Source organism: Poecile atricapillus, chromosome 5 (genome assembly GCF_030490865.1).
Source record: "Poecile atricapillus isolate bPoeAtr1 chromosome 5, bPoeAtr1.hap1, whole genome shotgun sequence".
Lineage (NCBI taxonomy): Eukaryota > Metazoa > Chordata > Aves > Passeriformes > Paridae > Poecile > Poecile atricapillus.
The window spans coordinates 31,310,802-31,330,127 of record NC_081253.1 but is presented as its reverse complement, the minus strand read 5'-3'; the positions used below and the strand labels follow the sequence as shown (position 1 = coordinate 31,330,127).

The 19,326-nt window shown below is 39.5% G+C and overlaps 1 protein-coding gene across 4 annotated transcripts in view; it reads left to right on the top strand.

Moving 5' to 3' along the window:
• Positions 1–10,230: 10,230 nt before the first annotated feature.
• GULP1 (GULP PTB domain containing engulfment adaptor 1) overlaps positions 10,231–19,326 on the top strand; it is a 146,009-nt gene continuing 136,913 nt past the window's right edge. For 2 of the 4 annotated variants that reach the window (XM_058839715.1, XM_058839712.1), the window contains exon 1: positions 10,231–10,316. The gene's annotated coding sequence lies outside the window, so the exon portion shown is untranslated. Of the gene's footprint in view, positions 10,317–12,351; positions 12,432–19,326 lie in introns of all 4 variants that reach the window. The other 2 variants (XM_058839713.1, XM_058839714.1) reach the window with 2 other exon arrangements.

Here is a 19,326-nt window from a genome sequence, read left to right as displayed (position 1 = left end):
AGATCTAATTAAATCCTCCGAAATGTCACATTAATGATTAGAAAAGATCTTTGTTTGAAAAGAACAAAGGCAGAAAGTGGTAGAAAGTGATTTGTTCGTAGCTGAATTTATGGTTTTAAACCTAAAAATAATAACTTAAAAACCCCTTGTCCCCCTCATTTGAATGGATAACTTCCATCCTTGACTTTGCAGCTAATATCAAGAAATTTGTTCATTTGCATTTCATATAGAGAAGCCAACCCTGCATTCCTTAGGCATCTGTTTAAACAAAGGGTGATATCAGATCAAGGGCAAAGCTAAAACTGGAGTAATTTGATTTACATGGAAGAGGTAAATAAATATTCCACCGTACAGTGTGATTGCAACATATGACTTCTGTCAACCTACAGCTGATTTAAACAGCTCCTGAAATCTTAATCTCTTTCCTCTCTCTCCTAGTTTGCTCTCTCTAGTTGTCCCAATCAGTCATTTTTAAGACCCTGCTCTTAAATAGGTAAGTTGAAAAAGAAAAAATGAGCCCTCGTACTTCTAAGGTGCTCCTTTTAACCTACAAAATGTGTATCTAAACTTGTAAAGAGGCCACACAAATAGCTCAGCAGAAGAAAAGGAGAGAAAGCAAGTTTTTAAGGGTGAATAACTATAAAATACTTTTTGCAATCAGGAATTATCCTAGGAATTGAATAGTTTTCTTCGATCCTCTGTGCAAATCTTAAATTTCAGCCAAGCAGCTTTTAATGGGGGAGTTTTTCTGGTTTTTGTTTCCTTTCAGTTCTCACATTAATACCGAGGAAACGTATCCATGTTGAATGTGTTTCAGTATTATTTACAATAACTAATCCCAAGCATGCAATACTTCCAGCTAATGGGCAATATAGATTAAAGGCAGATGTTTGCTGAAACCATGCATTTGGCATTCATCTCATAGCAATATTTAATCTGTGCTGTATGTTTACTACTTGGTATGTTGGTTGCCAAGTGGTTGCAGCTCTCTTCTGTTGTAGTTTAAATTTTAAAAGAGGCCTCCATCTTGGAATTGCAGAATCATAGAATATCCTGGCTTGGAACAGACACAAAGGATCACCAAAATCCAGCTTCTCTCCCTGTACAGGATGCTTCAATAATGCCACCATTTACCTGAGAACGTTGCCCAAAAGTTTCTGGAACTCTGTCAAGTGTGGGGCTGTGACCACTTCCCTGGGAAACCTGTCCAGTGCCCAACCACTGTCTCAGGGAAGAGCCTTTCACTAATATTCAGTCTAAAACTCCCTCAAAATCTTGTGCCCTTCAGACAGAAAGAAAAGAAAAACAGATCAGTGTTTCATGCTTTTAGCAGAGAACACGAGGTCTGATATCCAGAGGTAGAAACTCAGCAGGAATTTGGACACCTGTAAAATGGCATGAGTGAGCTGGCAAATTTAACTTCAGAACCAGCTGAGCTGTTCTTATTGACACTTTAATGATGTTGAGCAAGTGTTAGGCTTCTCCAGCAAACAGAGAAGCAGGTGCACATGTCTCTGCTTGGAATAAAGAGGTCCTGGGGAACAATCAACAATTGGTCTGATCACTTATTGTCATCTGACCACACATGAGATGCTCTGGTGCTGTGATCTCCTCTCAGAGCTCAGATCTAGTCAGTGTCAGATGCTGAGAAGTTGGGTTGGGTTGTTGTGCAAACACAAGACAGAGGGGATCCCCAAGCAAACAAGGTATCAGAAAGCACTAACCAAAGGTCAACATTTAATGATTTGTAATAGGACAATAAAAGAAAAATAAGTAAGAAAAAACTTATGCCAGGAAAAAAACTGAAGTGGAAATAACCAGCACTGGTTTCAGCTGAACAATAAGCAAAACTAGGATATGAAAAGAAAAAAAAAAACAGGAAAAAAAAAACAAAAAAGGAAAAAAAAACTTAGAAGCATTGATACAACAGGAATTATTTGGAATAAGTTAGAGGCAGAAGCAGAGAGATCAATGATTAGAGGAAGCTAGGAGAAAATACACTTTCAGGGCTGTTTATTTTGTCTGATGGCATTTGTGAGCAGGATTGTATTGTCCTAGCAGACATCCTTTGGCTTTGTTAAGGTAGAGAAGAGATTGTAGTGGGATGGTAGGAGGTTTTTCAGGGGCATTGCTGCTTTGTGTTGCTAATATTGGCTGCATCCTAACCTAAAATTACTTGCCATATGGGTACATTAGTTTTTCTTGAATATCAAGAGCTGAAAGACTCTGAAAAGAGAGCAAAGTAAGATAAAATATGCTGAATTGTCTGCTTTGTTTCTACAGCAAAGACATTCTTTAGAAAAGAATGAGTGAAAGATAGGAAAGGAGGTTGATGGACATTTTGCTGTTCTCTTTATGAACTTTATTCCTAGTTTTGTTACTGAGTCTATCTTTTGTTTGGTGGAACAAATATGTTGTTTACTTGCTTATTGACATGGGTGGGATTGGCTACCCAGAGGCAGGTATTGAAATGAGCAGTGAAGAGTAGAGAGCCACTCTACCCACCTGTGTGGGAGTGTGAAAGCACATGTTTGTTACCCAGCTCTAAGGATCAGTTGCTGAGCTGATAGTGGGAACCATTAGCGTGCAAAAATTAATTTATTCCCTGTGCTTTACCTAGCAAGAAGTGGGTGGTTGGAAAAATAACTTATTGCAGAAGCCTAATGACTGATTACTAATGTCATTATAAAATCAAAGACAGGTTTTTTTTTCCCTTCATTTCCTTAGGTGAAGGGCAGCTACAAGGTGCAGCACCAAGAACAGTACATCCCTGTTGGTTTTTGGATGGTTATAATAGACAGCTCTTTTTTTGCCCAGCCACATGTTGCACTTCTGTAGCTCTGTGAGCCCTCTGCTCTTTATTCAACAGATAAGCACCCATGACTTTTTTAAAAGTAACACAATAATAACATAAACCTTTAAAAATTAGGACAGTTACTGCTTTCAAAGGGATGCTTAGACTCCACTCTGAGGCGTGCTGAATGTTAAATAGTCACTAGGGGGACATAGGAGTTCTGGATGGAGTTTGGGTTCATCTTGAACAAGTTTTTATCACAGCATTAAAATGCTCCTTCATCAACAGCAATTTTTGAACTTTACCTGAAAATATTGCACTCAGTGTAATATAAACTTAAATATACTCTCCTTGGCATTTCTTTTGAAAGCTCAGCTGGCCTTTTTGCCTGAACAATTTCAGATTAGTTTTAAGCAATAGACCTTTCAGATATAGTCTCACATACGGCCCAATTCTGGGAAGTGTTTACTCCTTTAAATTATCATTCTTTGTTTTAATTAAAAGCATCTGAAGATCATTGTCATCAGCAGACCTCGAATTAAATGCTAACTGCATCTGGTAAAGGGAAGGCATTTTTTAACCTCCACTTGTGGCACATGGATGGTAATGACCGAGGGATTGCCTTGTCCATTACTGAAGGCAGGGGCAAGAAATACCACAGTGTAGTTCTGCAAGAATAAAAATTCCAAGACAAACAATACAGAGAGAGTTCAGCTTAGTACAAGTCAGAGATTGTTTTGCAAGTATGTTTTAGTGTTTTCTGGATTGCACAAGCTCTTCACACCCTTTACTCTGTTTTATAGAATGCTCTATTACCTTTTAGACAAGAGCTGAATTTTGCTTGCAATATTAAAGTCCATTTACAAGCTGTCTAGAGGCTCAGATACTTTTTATTTAAAGCATAAAAAAGAAGGATTACTATTAAAGGACAAACACAGGAAAAATTATGTGAGATACCTACCAAGAAAATTGAAAGAAAGTATGGGTTTGAAATGTTTAGCAGAGAATAGCACAAAGCTTTCATGGTCTGATAGTTATGGAAACGTGAATTTATGCCTGGTGAAAGCAAACAAGGCTTATGAATGCGTTCGTAAATCACATGTATCAGTTAGAAACTAAGGAATGATTCTGTTCATTGCTCACTCCAGGAATTCAGGAAGAGTACCTAAGCAGCCTAGAGGAGAACATGAAGTTGATTCAAATATCTGAGCATGCCTGTTCCAAGTCTCTATTTGCAGATGCTAGCTCAGAGGGGTTACTTTCCACTAAAAGGTTTGATGTTCTGTTCTCCTTGCTTGAAGGTACCTGTTTATGCTGGGAAGTCTATACCAGAATCTGGCAGTTAGCAATCCCAAACTCCAAAGTGATGCTTTCTTATGTTGTTTTACCTAAAAAGACAAATTCATTGTCTGAAATTTACTGAGGATTCTTAGATGACACTCACTGGAAGAGACTAGAGGCAGTCTCTCTTTCTAGACAGATATATTCCAGAACAGAGAGCATACATAAAAATATTTACAGTGCTAAACTTTTGTGACTAATGTGTTTTCTGTGAAAAATAAGTAAGCAGGAAACATCATGATTTTGGCTAGTACTTATGACAAATGATGAGAGCAGTGGGCTTAAAAATGATGGTACAGCTGACTACAAAGGAAGCAGGTTCATTTCTGCAGCACATAAATAATGCTGATAATTCATTACACTCCAAACTGTCAGCTACAAGGTAGCTCTAATTGGATGTTTATTCTTTCTCCTACAGACCACAAAAACACGATATATATCAGGGCTTTATTTCTTCTGGCAGTGTTAGGTTCAGCTTTCATATACTTCCCCCAGCCTTTTAAAAGTATTACCTAATTTTGTTTCTTCTAACTTTTCAGGTCTACATGAAAAATAATCCAAAGGTTTTTAATGTGCATATTAAATGCATGCAGCACTTCTATTGTCCATCACCAAGGCTGTGATTTGTATCTAATTTGAATAAATAAACTCAGCCTTAACTTCATACGCCTCCATATCCATATCCAGTCTTCAGTAAAGTAGAATGAAGCATTACATAAGGAAAAGAAAGGGATTTTGGATTATCACATGCATATATAAAATATTGATTTGGTCTTGATTAAAAACCACAAATAATGTTTATGTTTTGTACGGCCTGGCCTAGGCTATTTTACTAAACTTTGAAGATTTCCTTTCCCAATTTACCTGTTGGTAGATGCTGTAGTGTTTATGTCAGGGGCTTATAGAGAGTCTTCCAGATCTCCTTCCGACATTCTGTCAATTAGAAGGCCTGAAAGCAAAAGCATTCTATTTTGAGGTTTCACTCTTGTATGGATATTTTATTAATATATTACTCCCTTTTAAGTCCACAGGAAAAAATCCTTGTGAGTTCTGTGGGAAGAAACTTGAATTTTTTCTTGGTTTTGCACACCATTGAGTAAATTTTTGTTGCAATATTTTTTCAAATACTATAAATATTTTTAAAAAACTTAGGTACATGTGAAAATGGTTTCTTTGATTGTTTCTGTCATAAGCTAGTGGCAAGGTTAGTTTCTTAGGCCTTCTTAGTGTTCTAGGCTTTTGTCATAGACTAAGCAACTTAGACCACTCAGATATTTTCAGAAGCAGATTTTCTACCACACTTCAGAAGATGACTGGCTCAGGAAAAAACCCAAACAAAATAAGCATTTCCTACTCTTGTTCTCTGCAAGGAATACTATATGTTAGCTTTTAGTTTCTAATGAAAATTGTCAATTGCTTCTTTTTTTCTCAAAACTTTAGAATGAAGTGCCCAATGTCTCTGTTTCTCTCAGCTTTTTGATGGGAGGTTTATAAGCAGCATTAGTCTGTAAGAAATTCTACACAGAATATTGCTTTTCTATTTTGGGAATATTTTGTAGGGGTGACTACAATAGTTTTAATGTCACATACTCCCAGAAAAAGCTTCAGGGATAGTCTGACAGCCTTTGGGATGAAAACTCTGGCAGCTATGACATAAAGGACCTTTTTTATATATCTTGTTATTACACAGTGATAACCAGCTCAGGTTTGCAATGAGCAACAGTAAATCAGTCACCACCACCCACACTAGAGCACTGTCAGCAGCTTGTTTTTCTCATCCATTTAGTACTGGTTTCCTCAGGCCCTGAATGGACTCTAACAACTCAATGGCTGAGACATCTGGTTAAAATTGTGTAGCCTATGGCACCTACCAAATCAAAGTAATGTAATAGATCTTTCTGCTCTTGAAGCTTTACAAATATGGGAAAAAAGAGTAACAGCAAAACAAGCAGAAAAAAACTATCAAATATCTGGCAAGAATCTTTTAATAAATGGGAACATAAGAGAACCATGAGAAATATTGTGGTTTTGAGTGAATAACTCATCACATCTTTGAAACATGATTACATTCCCAGATATAAAGCTAGACTAGACATCTACTCATGTTTTTCCCTCTTTCCTGTCTCCATGTCATACCTTCTAATGTATATAAACCTCTGTCATAAAACCTCTCCCAAAAGAGGTTTTATTTTTTTCAAACCAAAGTGAAGATTCAGGTAATATGATGCTGTACAGATGCCTTAAAGAGACTAGCATCTGCTCTGATGATCTGACCAAGAGTAGCCTTGTTATGTGCTTGGTTAAGTCTATAGATAAGGCAAATAATTGGCAGGCTACTCAGGTCCTTCTGGCCTTTGCCATCTGTGATGCCCATAATGATCACAGTGCTAATGATGCCTTTCCCCTTGCTGAAATACAGAAGCTTGTTGTTGTTATAGTCTAAGATCATTAAGATCAGTTTTGGTTTTTAATATCTGTTTACAATATGGCAATTTACAGTTCTTCTGGCAAGGTGAGGAAAATTTTAAATGGAGATGTACATTGTACTACCATAACAACGTTAAAGGAGCTATACATTAAATAGAAAATGGGGAATAATTTCTGTGGCATTGTTCCTTCATAAGAAGGATGGAACTAGGCTTGTTTTGGTTTCTTGTTTCAGGTCCTTGCAGAGTAATGTTATGTAGTTGTTGGTCTGTGAGAGGTGAGACAGTACTCAGACGAGTGGGAAACTTCTCAGGCTTTGTAATTGATGCAATTCTTTAATCTCTGTTATCTCTAGTAACTATTTTCCAACAAATCAGACTAAGTGACTGGTATTTACTCTTTGATATCAGATAGCTACAGGTCTAAAAGACTTGTGATTCTATTGTTTTTGCTTGTCCTCTATGATCTCCACCCAGCCATCACCATCTGCTTACATGACTGACATTTACAGCCTCAGGAGAACAACAAACCCAGACCATTCCTGTAGGAGCCAGGGTGCAAGCCTGAAAGTGGAGAGGGACATTTCATAAGGGCATGTAGTGACAGGACACAGGAGTATGGCTCCCAGCTGAAAGGGGCAGGTGTTGACAAGATACTGGGAGGAAATTCTGAGGGACTGGAATAGATTACCCAGAGAAACTGTGGGTGCTGCAGCCCTGAAAGTGTCCAAGGCTGGTCTGGATGGGGCTTTGAGCACACTGGCCGAGCGTAAGGTCTCTGCTCATGGCAGGGGATTGGAACTGGATGATCTTTAGAGTCCTTTCCAACCCAGACTGTTCCGTGTGTTTCTGTAAGACATTTTTTTCTCCCTGAGTATCCTATTTTCATTTCTTGTGTGCCCAGTTCTTTGCTCAACTTCTCTGCAACATACAAGTATGATAGTCTTGGTAATGACCTGAATTTGCCTGCTTGGATTGTGGGGGATCTACTGACCAAGGCAGGATTTGGTTCTTTCTGCTCTCAGATCTTTGCTTGATGGACCACACAAATTAAAAACTAAGAGCAATAGGTATTGATGAGAGAGTTCAAATATTTTTTGCTCTACTTTTCCTCTCAAATAATGTCCTCATTCCACCCTGAGGTTACCACTGTTGATGGGAAAAAAAACTGACCATAGAAGAAAGATGTCACATTTTCTTCTCTTCCCTTCAAATACTATGCAGCAAATTTAAGTTGAAAATAGGCTTGCTCTACATTCCTTTTATTTAAGCATTTCAGTACAGATTATGTCAAAAATATATCACAGAAGAACTAGAAAGCTTCCTATGTACTGAGTATTTTTCTCTTGTGTTATAAAATGTCTCACTTTCTTTAAAAAAAAAATCATGCAGAAGGGATTTTGAAAAATGTCCTTTCCTGACGAATGTATTCTATACATGTAATTTTATTGCATTTAAAATGGTATAACTTTATTTTAGAAAAAATCTACCCTGACTTCATCAAACATACTTTACTTCAGAATACTCAGTAAGTAAAAAAAAAAAAATTCCTGCATAAGAATTTATTTTTAACTTCCTCCAGTGTATAGTCTGCTATGGTAGCAGAAAAAAAATTAAAGTTCCCTTAATTTTACTTGCTTTCTGCATCACCTTTGAAAAACTAATAGCATGTATTTCAATAGGCAAAATGTTTTCTCTCTGTCTAGAGTATGCTCTGCTTTGCAGATGACAGCTGAGCTTGTCTAATCAAACTAAAATTGGTACACTTACTGAACAAGGCTGAGCACTTGTTTATGATCTGAACCAAAGACCAACTTGGGAAGTATGTTATGGAATGCCAAATAGATAAAGATGCTTCCTGACACTGAAATGAGCTGCAGTTTTGCTTAAGGAAGCACTACATGAAGGGCCTTGATGCTTTAAAAAACAGCCACACAAACATGAAAAACAAGCAATTGAAGCCTAAGTGTTTCATCACAATTTTAAGCTTGAAACTTGTGCTAGATGAGTTAGTGTCTGTACCTTTCAGAAACTCAAAAAAAAATCAGGTTCTGGATAGTAGTTTACTTCTGCTTTTCTTCAATGATTTCATACAATTCCTAGATTATCTCTCTTCCCATCCTCCCTGTCACTGTTTTTGACAGGGACAAATGGCTGAGGAGATGCATGCAATGCAGCTGTCAGCTCCAACAAGATGCTGCGGAAAGGTGTGTGGGAATAGCTGTCAGTAACAACAACAGTCACAAAAAAGTTTATTTTTGTTGGCTAATCATGCGTCATCTGTGAATGAAATGTGTTTTGCTGAGATTCCTCAGATTTTCCTTCAACAGTCTTAATGTTGCAGTAGACAGGTTTAGTAGGGGTATCATTTTCTTGTTTGTTTTTTTCCCCTCCACCTAATGTATTTAAGATTTATTAGATGAAAACAGTAGCTGAAAACAATTCCTGGATTTGATGTTATTTAGAATATAAAGTTCATTAAATTTCCCCAAGTGTTTTCCATTTTCCTTCTTTCTCAGAATTCCTTTTCTATTTATATTTTGGAATTTAGCTTGTTAGTTTCATAGTAAAGTTTACAAATAACTCTGAAACCATGTGAAAAGTTAGCATTTGTTTCCTTTACTTGAGAGACTAAACTGATGGAAAATTTCAGTTTTGAGACAGTTTTCATCAGTTTGAGAGACTAAACTAATGGAAAGTTTTGATGTCTAGAGCAGACAAACTACTAATTTACTGGGGTTTTGGATATCTGTTTTGGAGTTTGATTGGTTTTGGTTTTTGTTTTAGTCATGAATGGAAAAGGCAGCCACGCTAATTAAATTTTTACTTATTTCATATTTATGCAATTATCTAGAGCTTACTGATTTAAAAAGCTGCCTGCTCCTGTCTTCTACCCTTTTTTTCTGTCATGATTTTTCCACTCTGGACCATCAATTGCCACTGTGAAACGTTTTCCATCTTGTCTTTAAAACAAGAATACACCTGCTGCAGACAAAGCACCTTTGCTTTGACTTCAGTGACATGTTTTATTCCGCTCTCTAAATGGCCATTCTCGAGGTTTGTCTACTGATTAACACCAAATGCATCTTTCATGTGCTGTTAAGAAAAAATAATGAGGGAGGAGTAATAGATGAGTTTCCTGCCTTTCCACAGACACTACATGCCCTATTATTGGCACTATCGTGGCAGAAGCCCACCAGGAATAAAAGAAATATGTGAGAGACGAATTCCTTGCCTTTCAACGGGAAATGCTTTGTCCGTAATTTGCACGTACCATGACTGTCATGTATTGGTTACAGCGTTCTGGTGTTTCTAAAGCACATTTTAATGGGGAGCGCATGCCACAGACATTCTCCGAAGTCAGCGTGATGTTGCACCCTACAAAATTAATCGCAGCTTTAACCGAGACCAATGCATGTGTGTTTACTATCTTTTCCTTAGGAGACGCTTCCTTGAGGAACGCAGAGCGACTGAATTTCGTTCCTCACTTTCTCGACTGCTGCCTACTCTTCACGCCTTCTCTCCCCGCTGGCTGTTGCGTCTCGCAGCCCTGGCTGTGCCGGCGGGAGGCAGGGGGAGCCCGGGAGCAGCGGCGGCGGCCCGGCCCGGCCCGGCGGCGGCGAGCCCGGCAGCAGGCGGGGTCCGCGCCCGCCCGCCCGCGCTGACGTCAGGAAACTTTCGGGGCGGCCGTGGCCGGAGCGGGCGCCGGGAGCGGCGCGGAGAGGCGGCGGGACGGGCTGCTCCATCCCCGGCAGGTACGCGGCGCTCCGCGCCCGGCGGCACCGCGGGGCCCCGCGCCGGGACAGCCCCTGTCCCGCGGCAGCGCCTGCCCCGCGGCGCAGAGGGGCGGCCGGGGCACGGAGGGAGGGAGGGACGGAGGGACGGGGGTCTGAGCGCCTGTTGATCGCCGCGGCGGCAGCGCTGCCCCGGGCTCGGCCGCCCCGCTCTGCCGTCGGCGGGCAACTTGGCAGGGGCGGGCGGAGCTCGGCGCGGGGAGCGCGGTTCTTCGGCGGGGCGAGCGGAGCGGGGCTGGCGCCGGGGCAGCTCCTCGCTCCCTCCCGCGGGTCCCGCCTCACCTGCGCGGCCGCGCCGCTCCCGGGGGATCCGCGCTCCCCGCACCGGGGACAGCGGCTGCTCCGGCACCCGCACGGACCCCGTCTCGGACACCCGGGCAGGGCTTTTTCAATTTCAAACAGCTGCGAATAATGAGATGCCTTTCATTCGGGGTTGGGTTTTTTGCCCGTTGTAAGTACAGTAAAGCCTTTATCCGAGACGAGGTTTTGTTTTCCTCGTGAGGCTCCGCCGTGGCAGCCCGGCGGTGCTGGGCGGCAGCCGAGCTCGCCGCTGGGGCTGCTGAGCGCTCAGTTGTACAAGGGAGGATCTTCGGCTCGTAACCAAACCCAAACCACCAAGTTAATTTTAACTCCGCGTGTGTCGGGAGGGTGGAGTGCTGGAAGAGTTTAGTGGATCATCATGCGAACAGAGAGAAATCTGAACAAGAACTGCAGGTTCTTGGAGTCAGGGAAGGAGATTGAGGGAGAAATTCTCAGTTGAAGAGGGTCTAAAAGTTGTATGACTGTCGGAGGAACGTGCAAAAGTATGTTGTTTATTTAATTTTGCTGTCCTTCTCATTTATTAGGGGGCACCTAGAGTCAATCTAAGGCACATAAAGGTTAATTGTATTCTTCATACAAAGGAATTGACACCCTGCCGAAGAAATTGATTTCTGGGGTCTTTTTTTGAATTTAAGACACTTATTAGATTTCTAATTTGAATAGAATGTAACTTTTAAACTTTTCCATTCCTACAGTTCCATTGCAGTTGCAAGTTCTTAAAAAGTCATCTTTATGGAAAGAAAAAGTTATCGTAACTAAAAAGATCCCCCCTAATGATCTGGAAAGCAAGGCATAAATGAAGGTGATTATGAAGGTGCTTTGAATGTGCAGAGATTCACATAAAATATTACAGCAATTTATTTGGTTTATTCAGTGTAAATATAAATAAGCATCTTTGTTTGTGTATTATAAAAATACCTCTCCTTTTAGAAATTATTTTCTGTGATTTTCTTCCCCTTTATGTTAGATGAACACGTAACATGAGTGGTACCTTTCAGTTGTTGTAGGATAAGCAGTACTTCAGAGCTACTTAGGATGTCAGTCAAGATAAGACAAAACAAATCATCAGAAAGGAAAACAATACATCTTTTTGAAGGTCAAGTTTCTATTTTTATGGTCATTTCATAATGAACAGTAAGTTTTGCCTCATAGTTATGGGTTTACTTGGCTGATTTGTCATACTTGGCAGTAGTATGTCAGGTACAACTTAAAGTATTTGGAGATTATCCACATGAACTTAGAGAAAGAAATGACAAAACAGGAGGGAAATAATTTCATGATTATTAGCCATACACTTTTCTGGGTCTCATTTTAAGTGTATGAACGCGTTAGTGATTATAGATCTCATTAAAGGCATATGTTTACATGAATGGCTTGAATAAAGAGAGTGATTTAGGGATTAAAAGCCTGGTGTTATGGCACGGTGTTGAAGGATGCAAGGGAGAACTTTGGTTTATACTTCCAGCAGAGCTACAGTGCCTGAATATCAACAGGGGGGAAAGGAATTGATATTCAAAGAAATATCAACAAAAGGGAACTGTAAATAAGCAGAAACAAGTACAACTCTTGTTGCCTGAGAGGTTAGGATGACGTGATTGGGTGTGTCTTGTGAGTGATGAGTACAGAAATTAAAATTATTGCAACAGTGAACTGTGAAGCATTTTAAATCTCATAGGAAATCTCCTGCTACTGGAGGACCAGCAAGGGAGAAGATGTAACAGCAGTGGAAAGCGAGAGGAGATATGCAAACTACTGGTTTGTTCTGCCTCCTTAGTCTTTGGAAACAACTTTTTACCATTTCTGAGGGTTTTTCTAGAGTTCAGTGTACTGTTCTGCAAAACACTCACCCAATTTCAGATGCCATTCAGTGGCATTTCAGAATTTCCTTTCAAAGCTCATTATAATTTGCTAGTCTATTGCCTGTAGACAAGGTTACATTTTGTGGTTCAATATTAGTCTGTAAACATTGTTTGTAATGTACGATGTTTGTAAACATTGCTGGATGCTCTGAAAGTCATAATCAGGAGACTAACATGAAGCACTTGAGAGGTCAAACACAAAAAAATGGAATTTGTATTACAGTTACAGAATTAATTTTTCTCTTGAGATAGTCCCTCAAGAGTGTATTGCTTAAACATGTCATAAGAACATAATTAGAACTACCAGCTGAATTATTAAAGGTTAGCTTCAGTTTGAACTGGAGAACTGACACAGCTTGAAAGAGAACAGAAGGAAGCTACATTTTCACTTAATTTTGGTCATACCTAGTGTGGCTTGTGTCAGGATTCTAATTCTGTCATTTTTTTTCAAGAGAACAAGTAAAACACCGAGAGCTGAAAAGTCCACCAGTTTCTGTTTGAAGGAACTGCAGGTCCCTTAGAATTTTCAGTTATTATCAATGGTGGAATGCATGGCAGAAGATGAGCCTGTGTTCCAAGTACAGTTACAAATACAGCAGCGCTTGAGATGAGGCAAAAAAATCACTAGTTCATGACTTAATAGAGTTGTTGCATAAGAATATGCTAATTGGGCACAAATAAACATTTTCCCCATCGCCTTTTTTGCCTTACTGTAATCTGATTTTTGAAGGGATAAGCTCCTTTAGAGACTCAGGTTGTAATCCAGAAAAGAGCAAACAATACCGCCCCTGTTAGAACACACAGTGCCTCTGCATAGCTAATAACAATGTTCTCTTTGCTTCTCTTACCTTCAAAATGTAACTATGCATGCAGATATATCTGTCAATATCTTGGGAAGTAATTTCCCTCCTAGTATCTCCTGAATCCCTGAGATCAGATTGTTGGCTTTGTTCATGCAGATAGATTTTCTACCTCACTGCCAGTGCTCCACTGAACATTCCCTGTGACTTTACATGCTTCATCAAGCTGTTCTGGGCATTTGCTGTAGTGGGATGGCCAGCTATTACCACAGAATGGGTAGCCTTGATCTGGGTTTTACAGTCATGGCCTGTGTTGGTTAGGGCTGGGAGGAAGAAGGAGGTAAGTTTACTCAATTATCTTCATTTTGTGGTCTGTCCTCTGGGCACAGACCTGAATGCTGTAGTGGCATCACTGCCCACCCTTTCAGTCTGATTTGTAGCTGTGGACTTTGTTTGTGCAACTCTGTTTGCCCAGGGGCACCTGAACGACTGTGGGAATGGTTGGTTGTAGCTCTTAAGTCTTAAAAATGTTTTATCTTAAGCATTTTAATGCATTTAAAATGCGTCTTTAAACCTAGGCTGCAGCTCCACTGCACATAATAATCAGACGGTCCTCCCTTAAGGCCCCCTCTTGCTGTATGGTTTCAAAGAACGTTTGTTACACTAAACTGAACATCAAGAGTCCAAAGTGATGTTACCACGGATTTTATCCAGGATTCCAGTAGAGAATTTATCCAGCTGAAAACACATCATGAATTCCCAGGAAAGAAATTCCACTTTCATTCCTCCTCTCCTCTGCCAGTTTAAGCAGATGTTCTTATCACCACGCTAAGAGGGCGCTCCAAATTGAAATATGATTGTTTCATCAGGCTGAAGTGACTTACATTTCTGATATGTAATTACATATCAGGCAAAGACAGAGAATGTGGAATTTTGTAACTGAAGGAAACAAGTATATTTGTAGAACAGACATCACCTGGGTTTCTGACAGCCATCTAAGTACTTTTCACTGAGGCAAGAAGCAGAACTCAGGCTGTAACACCTACAGTTTCACACAGATAATTGATAATTTGGCAAAAAGTATTGGAAAGCCTCTTAGATTAAGGCACTGGATTTCTTTAATTTCTGCATTATTCTTTTCTGTTTTGAAGGGCAGCCATTAAGAAATTCTGTCATTTTAATTCCAGAGTCTGAAGATATTAATCTTATTAATATAACCACTTGGTTACTACTGCATTTATTTTATGTTGCACCCTAAGCTTGCATATTCTGTTTTTTTTCTGAGAACTGAGCTGTGTTTTCTCCATTTACTATATAACTTGGACTTGATTCAGCAACATTTGTGCAGCCAGATGTTTTTCTGTGTATTCTGTCAGCAATACCTGATCAACACCCTTGCCTAGCAATGGTGTGTACAAATATAACTTGATAAACAAGTCTCTTAATAATGCACTGATAGGAGACTGCAGCTGGCTCTGTTGATAGAACTCAGGTGAGGGTTTTATTTTTTTTGGTCACCAGAAATTGGAACGATAATCTATGGAAATTGTTTAGGTAATCTGGTTATTCCTATGCTGTAGAGATATCCTGAGCAAAGCAAGTAAATAACATTTTATGTTAAAAAATATGGTACTTCTAAGGCAAATCTTTTGGCATTCAAAAGTGTTGTGATGGCTGTTTCTAGCTTGCTTTATTGCTTTGTGGAGAGGGGTATGTGGGTACTCCAGTACTTGGGAATAGATATGGATACAGAAGCCTAATCTCTTCAATCTTCTCACAATTCCCAAAATACCATAAAAGCAGTAAAACTGCATGCAAATTCCTCCTCATTCTTCTCAGATAGAATGGAATAGTTTTTTGAGGATTGTTGAGTTCTCTGGAACATTTAAAGATCTTTAATGTGATTTTTTTTTTTTTTTTTTTCAATTCTTCCTCTGCTCTCTCCATCCCTCCCAGTTTTAATGGGGAAAATTCTTGACCAAAGGCAAAATGCAGCAGTACCACAGTGTGCAAAGCAGAATCCTGACTAGTACCTGTTGTGAAATTTAATACTCTATTCTGTTTCCATTTTTGTTCTTTCACATGCAAATGTCAGACCTTCAGGTCCTCCTAGGCAGAATGGGACGTTAGGCACTTAAACATTGTGCTTAAACTTTCCAAGTGATCTTCTCTAAATCCCTGCAGCCCTTAAAGGCTTCTTCAGAGATCTCAGCAGTCTAGGGAAAGTCATAATTGTTTTCCACTAGGCAAAAGGCTGGGATGAGGTTGCTCCTGCTGTGGGGAAAGATGTCTGGAAGGGAGGTGGTTTCCCATTCTCCCTTTGGTCTTGCAATTCTCCTTGTGGCAGGGGAGAGCTGGTTTCTTCCCGGCTGCAGACTGGGCTGGCACAGCTTTGGAAGGTCTCTTCTGTGCTAGTGCTGGCAATTGATATCTGCTGCCCAACGTAATTATTGGTTTTCCTGTGTACAAAGGTAGTCCTGATATTAATGAATATATTTTCTCTTTTGTCAGATTAAGAGCCTTTTTTTAGGGTGTGTATCTGTGTTTGTACATCTTTTAAAGAAGGTATCTCTTGAAACAGCAGCATTTTGTTCTTAATCTGTTGTGAAATCTTCTGGAACATATTACTGAAGTGAGGTAATGAGCCTAGATAAAGAACTCTGTTCCCAGTAAAATAGATTATTTTTCCTGCTGTCCCATCTCAAAATGTTGTTTGGAACAGCAATCATCTTTGCATGCCAGTTACACTAGGAGTTGTTTAAGAAAGTTTTTTATGTCCTCAAACCTATTTTTTAACGTTTGTCCAGGCCATCCTTCCAAGTGCCTTGCTGTGCAGATATGTGCAGTCTCTAATGCTTTCTTCCTACACGCTGTGCTGGCAGCTGAGTGCATTCAGAGATCATGACTCAGGTTCCCTAAAAAAAAATCATAAAAATAATGAGATTTAAAATACTGTAGGCTCCTTGTGAGCATTTAGTATTGTTTTCCTTCTTTAAAGCTTTTTCTTTATACAGGTATATAGATCTTTATTTTGTATTGAAAACTTCTTTTTTCACACAAACTCCAAATTTTAGGACTTGGGTCTTCAAGAAAAAGTCTCTTGTGATACTTGCCCCACAGCTGAAAATGGTAGCTGATAGCTTTTCTCTTTTGTCTGCTTCCTAATTGATAAAGTGCAGAACCATCATTTCCAAAGCAGTGGATGCTTGGGTTTAAAGCTAAACAGTGATTTCATGTTACAGGATATTGTATGCCCATGTCAATACCTGTTTTAGAATAACTGTAGTTAAGATTAATGCGTGAAGAGTTGTTAAAACAAAGCAAAAAGTGAGAGCTGAAGTGTATATGTTAAATGATGCTGAATCTTTACTTGGGATGGAAAATAGCAGCAGGGGACTGACGACGTAGCCAGCAGCAAGTTTGAGACATTAACCCCCACCATGGTGCCCCTTAATCTGTTTCACATGTGTAAGCTCTAAAGCAGAGCCTACTGTGGATTTGTAAACACAAAGGTCTTTAATGTCTGAGATAAGGACAGTCTTTTTCTTGATTCAAGCAGCCTAAAAATTACATTACTAATTTTGTAAGTTACATGTTGCATTAATATTCAATTTATCATGTTGCGCAAATGGGTTTAGGATGGAAGAAATACTTTTCCAACAAATTGTGCAGCTGGAGCTGGTACTAATTCCCTAATCTTTCTGTGTCATATAGTAATTGCACTTAATTGTTTGCTTTTGCTGTGTTTTATGGTGTGAAATGCAGTATGTCAACACATCTGAACAGGTCCATCAGTGTGTATAATGTTAATATTCTTGAAAGAGAGAAACTGGATGAAACAGCTCATGTGTAGCTACCAATGCAGTGCTTTGTACATTTTCTTGTAATCAGAGTTGGTAGCTGTTTTTTCCTGGTGATGGGTTGGTTTTGTCTTTGCACATGTTTTTGTGCAAGTGGGTGGTAAGGTAAGAGAGGGGCTGGGCCAATGCCCCTGGCTGGGAAAGGGACATGTAAAGTAACATTTTCTTACACAGCCAGTTAAAATTGTTAATATGCTAGTGGTTAAAATTCTTGTTAAATTGCTTTTGGTCCTTCTACTTCAGTGGGGCTCCCCACTGCTAATTCTACTTTTTATTCTTTTAAAAGCATATTAGGTTTCTTTGGAGACCAAAGGAACTTACCTAGAAACAATCCAGCTTGTAAAAATGATTCTCCATCTTCCCTCCCATCCCATTCTGTGACTCTGTTTAGTCCCTAAGGGTTTGAAATTGTACTTTAGAAACCAGCCGGTCTTGGAGAGGGCACTTGGGAACTTCAGTTCCCAGCCTTAGTTCTCTCAGGGCCTATTGCTTTTGCACTGAGACAGCAGAATCTGCAAGCTGTGCTTTAACCTGGCCATCCTGACTAGCAATCCCATGTGTTTGTCACAAGCACTCTGCCATTAACAGCAAATGTGATAATCTAGAAGAGCATATGAGCTATTTATTGTTTTTCTTTCAAAGTTAAGTACATCTCCCAGTGGTCTTGGTTCCAATCCCCATGTTTTATGGCCGAGGGTATTGAATGTAGCTATTAAGCTGTTAGACTGGTTTTGTATTAGTAATTTTCTCTGATATGAAGGGTAATTCCTGAATCCAAATCATTAGCTGGCATTTCAGCCATGCTGCACTGAATGATGTTCTTGCATGGGTAATATCCCCAGCTGTCAGGACAGCTACATGGCTCTTTTTTTACTGGTTTTGACTGGGATGGCATGAGACAGCTGGTGGCTACGGCCACTGTGAATCTGCCAGTGTGGAAAGCTCAGAGAGAGCAGAGCCTATGTGGGTGTTGCAATGATCTGTCAGGAAACTGAAGTGCAGTTGACAGCACTGTTGATTAGTTCTCTTAGAAACAAGCAGGTGTTTGCTTGGCTTTGGTACTGATTGGCAATGCAAAAATGATTTAACTGCACAAGTGACAGTGCTGCTGCAAGGAAGGATTTGTGTCAAGGTAGGCAAGGATAGCGTGCTGTACTTTTGAGGAACTGCTTTAATGCCTGCTGTTCTGTATGGTGTTTATTTCTCCAGTCTTGCACAAAAGTGGAAATGCTGGTCACTATCCACAGCAGTAGATGTAAAATTGTCACTCTGCTTAGATTTTCGCTTCTGTTGTTGGTTTTTCTGAGGAGAGGGTGTGAGTACTTAGCCATAATATAATGTCATGGCACCCTGCTTCATGTAGCTATCTAATTAAAATAGATAATTAAGAAATAAGATTATTCTACATGGGCATTTAGTATTAGATGGCAAGCCTCACATGTACATGCTAATACACATATTTAACTTGTTTCCTGTATAACTGATAGCTTTCAGTCTTTGTTTTCAAAATGTACAATTTGCACCATGAATTCTAAACCCAGCCTCAGACTCAGAAAAGACTGACATGCTTTAGTGAACAGTTTGCAGTCTTACTTAGCCTTCTTTTTCCCAAGGTCGAATCTAATAGGATAAAGGATATCTTAAGAGCAAATGTTACTTTGTTGAGCTAGAATGCATTTACAAAATATCTTTCTTTATCTGAATTTCTTTATTATGTTAGTCTAGTGTGTCTTTTAAACTCTCAGATTTCATAAATAAAGCAATGACTTAGTCTTTACTTTTAAATCTCCAAAGACAGAAGGAAATGTAGTCCCTATAAATACAGATGCAACATCACTTGCTTGTATTGCAATTTGTTTTTTATTCAAAGCCAGATAAGAAAATGAAGTAGAGCTAATACAAATGAGAGGTGGTATTGTGTGGGTAAAGTGAATAATTTTCAAGTGCTCATAGGTGAGGCTCTTGATGAAGTGCATCATGTGTAGCCTGGTGTCAGCCAAGGTGATAATTTAAAATGGAGTAGAAAGGTGCTTCTTCTGGAGGCTTTCTGACAACAGAGGCTTTTTGGGGAGACTCTGTGTGATTCATATACTTTGTGTGTCCAGATATCTTTGCTGACCACTGATATGTT